Here is an 11104-nt window from a genome sequence, read left to right as displayed (position 1 = left end):
GAACGTGTGACTGTCAATCACCTCCGTTTTACCTTAGATTGGGTGGATATCTCTTGGATTCTTTAATCGGAATCTTCGTGGTATAAGCTAGAATTGATGGCTGCATTCAAGAGAATCCGAAAGGTCTAAACCTTGTCTATGGTATTCTGAGTAGGATTCAAAGATTGAATGACTGTGACGAGCTTCAAACTCCTGAAGGCTGGGCGTTAGTGACAGACGCAAAAGAATCACTGGATTCCATTCCAACCTGATTGAGAACCGACAGATGATTAGCCGTGCCGTGACAGGGTGCGTTGAACATTTTCACTGAGAGGACGGGATTGTAGCCACTGACAACGGTGATGCCCAACATACAGTTTGCCATGGAAAGGAGTAAGAAGGATTGGATGAAGACAGTAGGAAAGCAGAGAGACGGAGGGGACAAAGCATCTTCATACGCTTATCTGAAATTCCCACCAATGAATTACATAAGTATCTCTATCTTTATCTTTATGTTTTATTCATCATTCATAACCATTTGAGTTTGCCTGACTAAGATTTACAAGATGACCATAGCTTGCTTCATACCAACAATCTCTGTGGGATCGACCCTTACTCGCGTAAGGTTTATTACTTGGACGACCCAGTACACTTGCTGGTTAGTTGTGCGAAGTTGTGATAAAAGAGTTGAGATTACAATTGTGCGTACCATGTTGATGGCGCCATTGATGATCACAATTTCATGCACCACTCTCCATTGTTAAAGAAGAAGATCCTTGAGCCTTAAACACAAGGTAGTCCCCATTCAATTGAAGGACTAATTCTCCTCTGTTAACATCTATCACAGTTCCTGCTGTGGCTAGGAAAGGTCTTCCAAGGATGATGCATTCATCCTCCTCCTTCCTAGTGTCTAAGATTATGAAATCAGCAGGGATGTAAAGGCCTTCAACTTTTACCAACACGTCCTCTACCAATCCATAAGCTTGTCTTACTGACTTGTCTGCCATTTGTAATGAGAATAAGGCAGGCTGTACCTCAATGATCCCCAGCTTCTCCATTACAGAGAGTGGCATAAGATTTATGCCTGACCCTAGGTCACACAGAGCTTTCTCAAAGGTCATGGTGCCTATGGTACAGGGTATTACGAATTTGCCAGGATCTTATCTCTTTTGAGGTAAAGTTTGCTGAACCCAGGTATCTAGTTCACTAATGAGCAAGGGAGGTTCACCTTCCCAAGTCTCATTACCAAATAACTTGGCATTCAGTTTCATGATAGCTCCTAGATATTGAGCAACTTGCTCTCTAGTTACATCTTCATCCTCTTCAAAGGAAGAATAGTCTTCAAAGCTCATGAATGGCAGAAGGAGGTTTAATGGAATCTCTATGGTCTCTATATGAGTCTCAGATTCCTTTGGGTCCTCAATAGGGAACTCCTTCTTGCTTGAGAGACGTCCCATGAGGTATTCCTCATTGGGATTCACATCCTCTCCTTCCTCTATAGGTTCAGCCATATTGATTATATCAATGGCCTTGCACTCTCTCTTTGAGTTCTCTTCAGTATTGCTTGGGAGAGTACTAGGAGGAGTTTTAGTTACTTTCTTACTCAGCTGGCCCACTTGTGCCTCTAGATTTTTTATGGAGGACCTTGTTTCGTTCATGAAACTTAAGGTGCCCATAGATAGATCAGAGACTAAGTTTGCTAAGTTAGAGGTATTCTGTTCATAATTCTCTGTCTGTTGTTGAGAAGATGATGGATAAGGCTTGATATTACTGAGCCTATTTCTTCCACCATTATTAAAGCCTTGTTGAGGCTTTTGTTGATCCTTCCATGAGAAATTCGGATGATTTCTCCATGATGAATTATAGGTGTTTCCATAAGGTTCACCCATGTAATTTACCTCTGCCATTGCAGGGTTTTCAGGATCATAAGCTTCTTCTTCAAAAGATGCCTCTTTAGTACTGTTGGATGCATTTTGCCATCCATTCAGACTTTGAGAAATCATATTGACTTGCTGAGTCAACACTTTGTTCTGAGCCAATATGGCATTCAGAGCATCAATTTCAAGAACTCCATTCCTCTGAGGCATCCCATTATTCATAGAATTTCTCTCAGAAGTGTACATGAATTGGTTATTTGCAACCATGTCACTAAGTTCCTGAGCTTCTGCAGGCGTTTTCTTTAGGTGAATGGATGCACCTGCAGAGTGGTCTAATGACATCTTGGAAAACTCAGATAGACCATAATAGAATATATCTAATATGGTCCACTCTGAAAACATGTCAGAAGGACACTTTTTGGTCATCTGCTTGTATCTTTCCCAAGCTTCATAGAGGGATTCACCATCTTTTTGCTTGAAGGTCTGAATATCCACTCTAAGCTTGCTCATCTTTTGAGAAGGAAAGAATTTATCCAAGAAAGCCATGACCAACTTATCCCAGGAGTCCAGGCTATCTTTAGGTTGTGAGTCCAACCATGTTCTAGCTCTGTCTCTTACAGCAAAAGGGAAAAGCATGAGCCTGTAGACTTCAGGATCTACTCCATTCGTCTTAACAGTCTCACACATCTACAAGAACTCAGTTAAAAACTGGTAAGCATCTTCAGATGGAAGTCCATGAAACTTGGATTTCTGTTGCATTAGAGCAACTAATTGAGATTTCAGCTCAAAATTATTTGCTCCAATGGCAGGAATTCAGATGCTTCTTCCATCAAACTTGGACGTGGGTTTAGTAAAATCACCAAGCATCCTCCTTGCATTATTGTTGTTGGGTTCAGCTGCCATCTCCTTCTCTTGTTCGAAAATTTCAGAAAGGTTGCCTCTGGATTGTTGTAATTTAGCTTCTCTTAGTTTCCTCTTCAGAGTCCTTTCAGGTTCAGGATCAGCTTCAATAAGAGTGCTTTTTCCTTATCCCTGCTCATATGAAAGAGAAGAGAACAATAAAAGAAGAGGAATCCTCTATGTCACAGCAAAGAGGATCCTTATTATTAGTAGAAGAAGAAAAGAATAAAGAAAGGAGAATCCAAACACAAGGGTAAGGATAGAGGCAGTGATTGGAGATAAGAGAGGTGAAGAGAAGTGTTAGTAAATGAATAAATAAATAGAAGAAGATGAGAGAGAGAATTCGAAAATTAATTTTGAAAAGGAGTTAATGATTTTCGAAAATTAAAGATGAGATAGAATTAAAATTAAAATTTAAAACAATTAGTTAATTAAAAAGAATTTTTGAAAAAGAGGGAGGTATTTTCGAAAATTAGAAAGAGAAAAGTTGTGAGGTGGTTTTAAAAAAGATAAGAAACAAACAAAAAGTCAAATAGTTAGTTGAAAAAGATTTGAAAATCAAATTTGAAAAGATAAGAAGATAAGAAGTTAGAAAAGATATTTTAAAATCAAATTTTTGGATAAGATAAAATTTTTGAAAAAGATATGATATAAAAGATAGGATAAGATAGATCTAATTTTTAAAATTAAAATTAATTACTTAACTAACAAGAAACTAAAAGATAAGATTCTAGAATTTAAAGATTGAACCTTTCTTAACAAGAAAGTAACAAACTTCAAATTTTTGAATCAATCACATTAATTGTTAGCATAATTTTCGAAAATAAAGATAAAATTAAGAAAAAGATTTTTTGAAAAATATTTTCAAAATTTCAAAAATTAGGAGAGAAATAAGGAAAAGATATTTTTTTTATTTTTGAATTTTTAATGATGAGAGAGAAAAACAACAAAAATGACTCACAACATGAAAATTATGAATCAAAACTCATGATGCATGCAAGAACACTATGAATGTCAAGATGAACACCAAGAACACTTTGAAGATTATGATGAACATCAAGAACATATTTTGAAAAAAATTTTTGATGCAAAGAAAACATGCAAGACACCAAACTTAGAATTCTTTAATGCATGTATACTATGAATGCAAAAATGCATATGAAAAAAAAAACAAGAAAAGACACAAAACAAGAAAACATCAAGATCAAACAAGAACATTTACCAAGAACAACTTGAAGATCATGAAGAACACTATCAATGCATGAATTTTTCGAAAAATGCAAGAAAAAATTTTTAAAGCATGCAATTGACACCAAACTTAAAAATTGACTCAAGATTCAAACAAGAAACAAAAAATATTTTTGATTTTTAGGATTTTATGATTTTTTTGTATTTTCTTAATAAATTTTTCGAAAATATTCTTTAGAAAAACGAAAATAAAGAAAAAAGAATTTTTTGAAAGATTTTTGAAAACTTTTTTTTAAAAGAAAATAAAAAGAAAATTACCTAATCTGAGCAACAAGATGAACCGTCAGTTGTCCATACTCGAACAATCCCCGGCAATGGCGCCAAAAACTTGGTGGGCGAAATTGTGATCATCAACAATGGCTCCAAAGACTTGGTGCTCTCAAACATGAATCACACTTTGTCACAACTCCGCACAAATAACCAGCAAGTGTATTGGGTAGTCCAAGTAATACCTTACGTGAGTATGGGTAGATCCTACAGAGATTATTGGTATGAAGCAAGCTATGGTCATCTTGTAAATCCCAGTCAGGCGGATTCAACTGTATTAAGAAATTATAGTATACGCGAAGGAATAAAATAGTAAATAGTTACTCATATAATTCAATAGTGGGAATTTCAGATAGGTGCATGGAGATACTGTGTTCCTTTTGAATCTCTGCTTTCCTACTGCTTTTATCCAATCTTTGTCATTCCTTTCTATGGCAAGCTGTATGTAGGGCATCACTGTTGTCAATGGCTACATCCCATCCTCTCATTGAAAATGGTCCAAATGCACTGTCACAGCACGGCTAATCATCTGTCGATTCTCGATCATGTTGGAATAGAATCCCTTGATTCTTTTGTGTTTGTCATCACGCCCAACAATTGCGAGTTTGAAGCTCGTCACAGTCATTCAATTCCGGAATCCTACTCGGAATACCACAGACAAGGTTAGACTTTCCGTATTCCCATGAATGCCGCCATCAATTCTAGCTTATACCACGAAGACTCTGATCTCACATAATGGAAGGCTCGATTGTTAGGCGAGGGGAAACCATGCGACGTGTATCAGGAATCCAAGAGATACGCATCCCAGCTCTCGCTTGTAGAACGGAAGTAGTTGTCTGGCACGCGTTCATAAGGATGGATGATGATGAGTGTCACGAATCATCACATCCATCAGGTTGTACGAATGGCATCCTAGAACAGGAATAAATCGGATTGAATAGAAAATAAAAGTAATTGCATTAAAACTTGAGGTACAGTAGAGCTCCACACCCTTAATCTATGGTGTGTAGAAACTCCACCATTGAAAATACATAAGTGATGAAGGTCCAGGCATGGCCGAATGGCCAGCCCCCAAAATATGATGTGAAATTTGAATAATAGGAAAGGGACCAGAGATGTGGTCAAAAGACGACTAGTACACTAGTAAATAGTTCTATTTATACTAAACTAGCTACTAGGGTTTACAAAAGTAAGTAATTGATACATAAATCCACTTCCGGGGCTCATTTGGTGTGTGCTTGGGCTGAGCTTGATCTATCCACGAGCTGAGGCTTCTCTTGGAGTTGAACGCCAAGTTGTAACATATTTTGGGCGTTCAACTCTGGTTCGTGACGTGTTTCTAGCATTTGACTCCAGAATGCAGCATCGAACTGGCATTGAGCACCAGTTTACGTCGTCAAATCTTGAATAAAGTATGGACTATTATCTATTGCTGGAAAGCTCTGGATGTCTACTTTCCAACGCCGTTGAGAGCGCACCATTTGGAGTTATGTAGCTCCAGAAAATTCATTTCGAGTGCAGGGAGCTCAGATTCCAACAACATCAGCAGTCCTTTGTCAGCCTTTTATCAGAGTTTTGCTCAGGTCCCTCAATTTCAGCCAGAAAATACCTAAAATCACAGACACACAAACTCATAGTGAAGTCCAGAAATGTGAAATTAGCATAAAAACTATTGAAAACATCCCTAAAAGTAACTAGATTATACTAAAAACTACCTAAAAACAATGCCAAAAAGCGTATAAATTATCCGCTCATCAAATAGGAATGGCATTTTCTACAGTGTCTGCGCCCTTTGGTGCTTCTTCCTGTGATTGAGCTTCTTCTCCCTCAGCCATGTCCTGCATATCCTTTTCCTCCTCAACATCTTCTAAGCGTATCCCAGTTGGAAACAATTGTTCTTGGTTGAGTGTAGTACCACTCTCTTACCTTCCTCTTAAGAGAGAATGGGAAAGCTTTCAACAAAATAGAAGTTTCGTCAGTACCATCACGCTTAACAGTAGAACAAGCAGTCTGAAAATCCCTAAGGTGCTTGATGGGATCTTGAGCAGGTAGGCCATGAAACTTGGGCATCAAGTTGAGTAGTGCAGACTTTATTTCAAAATCCACAGCCACTGCTGGGTGGTGTGCCTGGAATGGTTGTAGTGTAAAATCAGGGGCTCCTTCCTCCTAGATAGTGACTCTCCTAGGTGCTGCCATGTCACCTGCACGTAAATCAAATAGATCAGTAGAGGGGGAGCTTGTTTCTTCCTTAGATGACGTTTCAGGTTCCTCCTCAGAGAGGACTAGCCGACGCCGAGCTTGCCTTATATGTGAAATAGTTATTTCAATCTCAGGGTCAAATACTGGCAAGCTTGGATCAGGATGTGAACGCGTCATTTAACGAAAGAAATGTGCAGCTCATAGTAACAAAAATAAAAAAGAAAAATTGCAATTAAATAAATTAGCACACTATTGCAACTCCCCGACAATGGTCAATTCTTTGTGTTCCTTCCATTTTTGCACGCTTCCTCTTCATTCCTTACGCCATTCCTGCTCTTTGAAGCCTGAAACACTTAACACACAGATCACGTCATCAAATGGTACAAAGGAAGATAAAAATATATAACTAAAAGATTTTAGGAAGCAAGTTTTTAATCATAGGACATTTTTAGGAAGGAATTGTAAATACATGCAAATCATATGAATAAGTGGGCAAAGACTTGATAAAACCATACAATTAAACACAATATGAATCATAAAATAGTGGTTTATCAAAGGTCACTCCACACCATTATAAATATACTAGAGCACCCAGGTATAACTCATACTCTGATTCTACTAAAAAACTGCTTAAAGCCCATGCTAACTTAAGCATCGAAGTCTCTTGCAGGTACCACCACCCTCCGGTCACGAAGGATCAACAGCTCTACCAGATCCAAAAAACCAACCACCACCAAAGATCTCATCCGAGATCAACCTACAGTTTCAGGTAACCCTAAGAACTTTGGCGCTGTTGCCGGGGACTTGGAAGTCACCCCATCATCATGGCAGACAACCTTGACCACGATCGCAACTCAGATCTAGAAAATAGAATGCCGCAAAAGGACGTGGACGCCACACTAAAGGATACGTCTCAAGGAAACGGGGACAAGAACTCACCAAACACGCAAATCCTGGAGGCACTTCAAGCTCAACAAGATCGTCTTAAACAACTCGAAAAGGAGGCTGAGCACCAACAAAAAGCCGAGAAGGATCTTCGAAGGGAAACTAGGCAGCGTAAAAAGTTAGAGGACAAACTCTTAAAACTTTAAGCCGATCTAAAAAACCAAGACTACTCGATCCAGTCATGAAGATAACCCCCGCAAAGATCAAGACCCATTCACCAAAGAGAATATGAAAGCCAAAAATCCCAAAGGACTTCAAAGCTCCCGACATGACCTCATACGATGACACATCAGATCCAAGCCATCATCTCAGTAATTTCAGAAGCAGAATGTATCTCACCGATGCATCAGATGCAATTCGGTGCAAAGCATTCCCGACTACCTTAACAAAAATAACAATTAAATGGTTCGACAATCTGCCCCCGAGGTCCATCGCAAGCTTTGACAACTTAGCTGGAAAGTTTCTTGCCAGATTCTCCATTCAGAAGGACAAAACAAAGTATGCCCCTAGTCTATTAGGGATCAAGCAAGGAGATCGGGAAAGTCTTCTCAACTACATGGAAAGATTCAACAAAGCATGTCTGGACATACAAAGTCTGCCAACTGAAGCAGCCATTATGGGTTTCATCAATGGCCTACGAGAGGGACCTTTTAGTTACTCTATATCAAAGAAACATTCCACATCTCTGAATGAAGTACAAGAACGAGCAGAGAAGTACATAAACATGGAGTAAAACTCTCGACTAGGAGAGACCTCAAAATACAGATCATTTTACTCCTCCTGAGATAAGGATAAAGAGTCCAAGAAAAAAGAAGATCAGCATGAAGAGAAGATTAAGAAATACCACAATTACACCCCTCTCCGGATGTCTCTTGTGGAAGTATACTGAGAAGTATGCCACACTGAGAAGATCCCATCACCTTGCCCACTTAAAAGCAAAAAGGGCGGAGGAAATTAGATGGAATAATGTGAATACCATCAAATTTATGGACATCCCATCAACGAGTGCTTTGACTTGAAGAATGTCATAGAAAAATTGGTAAGAGAAGGGAGACTATATCGATACTTAGCCAGCAAGACAGATGAGCCTAGAAAAAGAAGAACGGATGAAGAGGTCGGACAAACTGAACGACCACCTCGCACCCCAGAGAGACATGTCCACATGATACATGGTGGATTTGCGGGAGGAGAAATCTCCAAATCATCTCGCAAAAGGCACCTTAAGGAAGTATATCACGTCGAAGGAGGAGAAGGAGCACTCGACCTCCCTACTATTACTTTCACTAAAGAGGACACGGCTGGCATTATCTCGGGACACGACGATCCCATAGTCATCACTATCGTATTGGCCAACACTAATATCCACAGCACACTGGTGGACCAAGGAAGCTCGGCTGATATCTTGTTTAAAATCGTCTTTGACAAACTCGGCCTATAGGAAAAAGACTCAGAGCATATCTGAAAAACTTATTTGGACTTGGAGACACTCCAATCCAACCACTTGGATACATCTCACTACACACAACCTTTGGAAAAGGAAACCGGTCAAGGACACTCAATATAGACTACATCGTGGTCGACGTGAGTTCAGCTTACAATGCCCTAATAGATCGGACAACCCTAAATCAGCTCGCCGTAGTAGTCTTGACTCCACATCTATACATGAAGTTCCCAACTACAGAAGGGATCGCTACGATAAAAGGAGATCAGAGGATAGCACACCGCTGTTAGAACGAAAGTCTGAACCTCAGAGGCAAAGGAGAAGAAATCCATACCATCGAACTTGGGGGAACTCGAGGTCGGGAAGAACTTCATCCAGAACCCGAGGTCGAGATAGAAAAAGTCCAGATCGGAGATGTCCCAGATAAAACAACCAATATTGGCGCAATCCTAAAAGGAGATGTAAAGGAGTCTCTCATACAGTTTTTAAAAGATAATGTCGACCTCTTCGCATGGAAGGCCACAGACATGCCGGGTATAGACCCCAAACTAATGTGCCACAAGTTGGCAGTATACCCAGGATCTTGGCCAGTACAATAGAAGCGTTGAAAACTCGAACTTGAAAGATCCCAAGCTGTGGAAGAACAGGTACAATCTCTACTAAAGGCAGGATTCATAAGAGAAGTCAAATATCCGCTATGGCTGGCCAATGTCGTCTTAGTGAAAAAATCAAATGGAAAGTGGCGGATGTGCACTGACTACACCGATCTCAACAAAGCTTACCCAAAAGATCCCTACCCACTCCCAAGTATTGACGCTCTGGTAGATGCCTCCTCTAGATACAAATACCTCTCGTTCATGGACGCTTATTCGGGATACAATCAAATCCCAATGTATCCGCCTGATCAAGAAAAAACCTCATTCTTAACCCCAAAAGTAAACTACTATTACGTCATCATGCCATTCAGACTTAAAAACGCAGGAGCTACCTATCAAAGATTAATGAACAAGGTGTTTGCAGATCATATCGGGAAACTCATGGAGGTATATGTGGATGACATGTTAGTAAAAACACAAAGTGAAGAGTCATTACTGTCCGACCTCGCCCAAGTATTCAATACTATAAGAAAGCATGGCATGCAACTTAACCCTGCAAAATGCACCTTCGCAGTAGAAGCTGACAAGTTCTTGGGTTTCATGCTCACCCAAAGAAGAATTGAAGTAAACCCGGACAAGTGCCGGGCCATACTCGACATGAAAAGCCCGACTTGTGTCAAAGAAGTGCAACAACTCAATGGGCGACTAGCAGCATTAACCAAATTTCTAGCCGGATCAACCATAAGGTCTCTCCCCTTCTACGCTACACTAAGGAAGCGAAAGAAGTTTGAGTGGACAACAAAGTGTGAGCAAGCTTTCCAAGATTTTAAAAGATTCATGGGATAACCACCCATTCTTACCCAACCACGGGAAGGAGAAGCACTCATATTATACCTTGCAGTAGGATGTCGGGCAGTAGCCTCAGCACTAGTTAGAGAGGACAAAAGTGGGCAACAACCCATCTACTTCATCAGCAAAGCCTAAGGGGGCAGAACTGAACTATCAAAAGATAGAAAAGTTTGCTTACGCCCTCATATTGACTTCTCGACGACTTTGCCCCTATTTTCAAGCTCACACCATCAAGGCTCGGACTAACCAACCCATGAAAGGCATTATACAGAAGACAGACTTAGTTGGATGAATTCTACAATGGGCAGTCGAGCTATCTGAGTTCGATCTTCAATGTGAAGCTCGGACGGCCATCAAGTTCCAATATTTGGCCGACATCATTACTGAGTACACTGACACTCCGGGAACTCCTACAAAATAGAATCTCTATGTAGACGGGTCCTCAAACAAAATCGGAAGTGGTGCATGTGTGATAATAGAAAGCGACCAGGGAACCGAACTCGAACTCTCCCTCAAATTCGGGTTCCCTGCTTCAAACAACCAGGCCGAATACGAGGCACTACTAGTTGGTTTAAAGCTGGCTAAGGAGGTTAGAGCTCAAAAGCTTATCATCTTCAGCGACTCACAAGTAGTTACCTCACAAATAGCGGGAAGCTCCCAAGCTAAGAACCCTACTATGAAAAAGTACCTGGACAAAACCAAGGAATAACTCGGACAACTCGGGGAGTATGAGGTCCGCCATATACCTCGGGAGCAAAATGCCCGAGTTGACGCACTTTCAAAATTAGCCAGCACCAAACCAG

The 11104-nt window shown here is 40.1% G+C and overlaps 1 non-coding gene across 1 annotated transcript; it reads left to right on the top strand.

The window, feature by feature from the left end:
- Positions 1-2256: 2256 nt before the first annotated feature.
- Positions 2257-2360, top strand: LOC112713918 (small nucleolar RNA R71). The gene has a single exon (XR_003158878.1). It is a non-coding gene; the product is annotated as a small nucleolar RNA R71 (small nucleolar RNA).
- The last annotated feature ends 8744 nt before the right edge of the window (positions 2361-11104 follow it).

This window comes from Arachis hypogaea, chromosome 9 (assembly GCF_003086295.3).
Source record: "Arachis hypogaea cultivar Tifrunner chromosome 9, arahy.Tifrunner.gnm2.J5K5, whole genome shotgun sequence".
Classification (NCBI taxonomy): Eukaryota; Viridiplantae; Streptophyta; class Magnoliopsida; order Fabales; family Fabaceae; genus Arachis; species Arachis hypogaea.
Note: the sequence above shows the minus strand (reverse complement) of the source record. Positions and strands in the feature narration are given on the sequence as shown.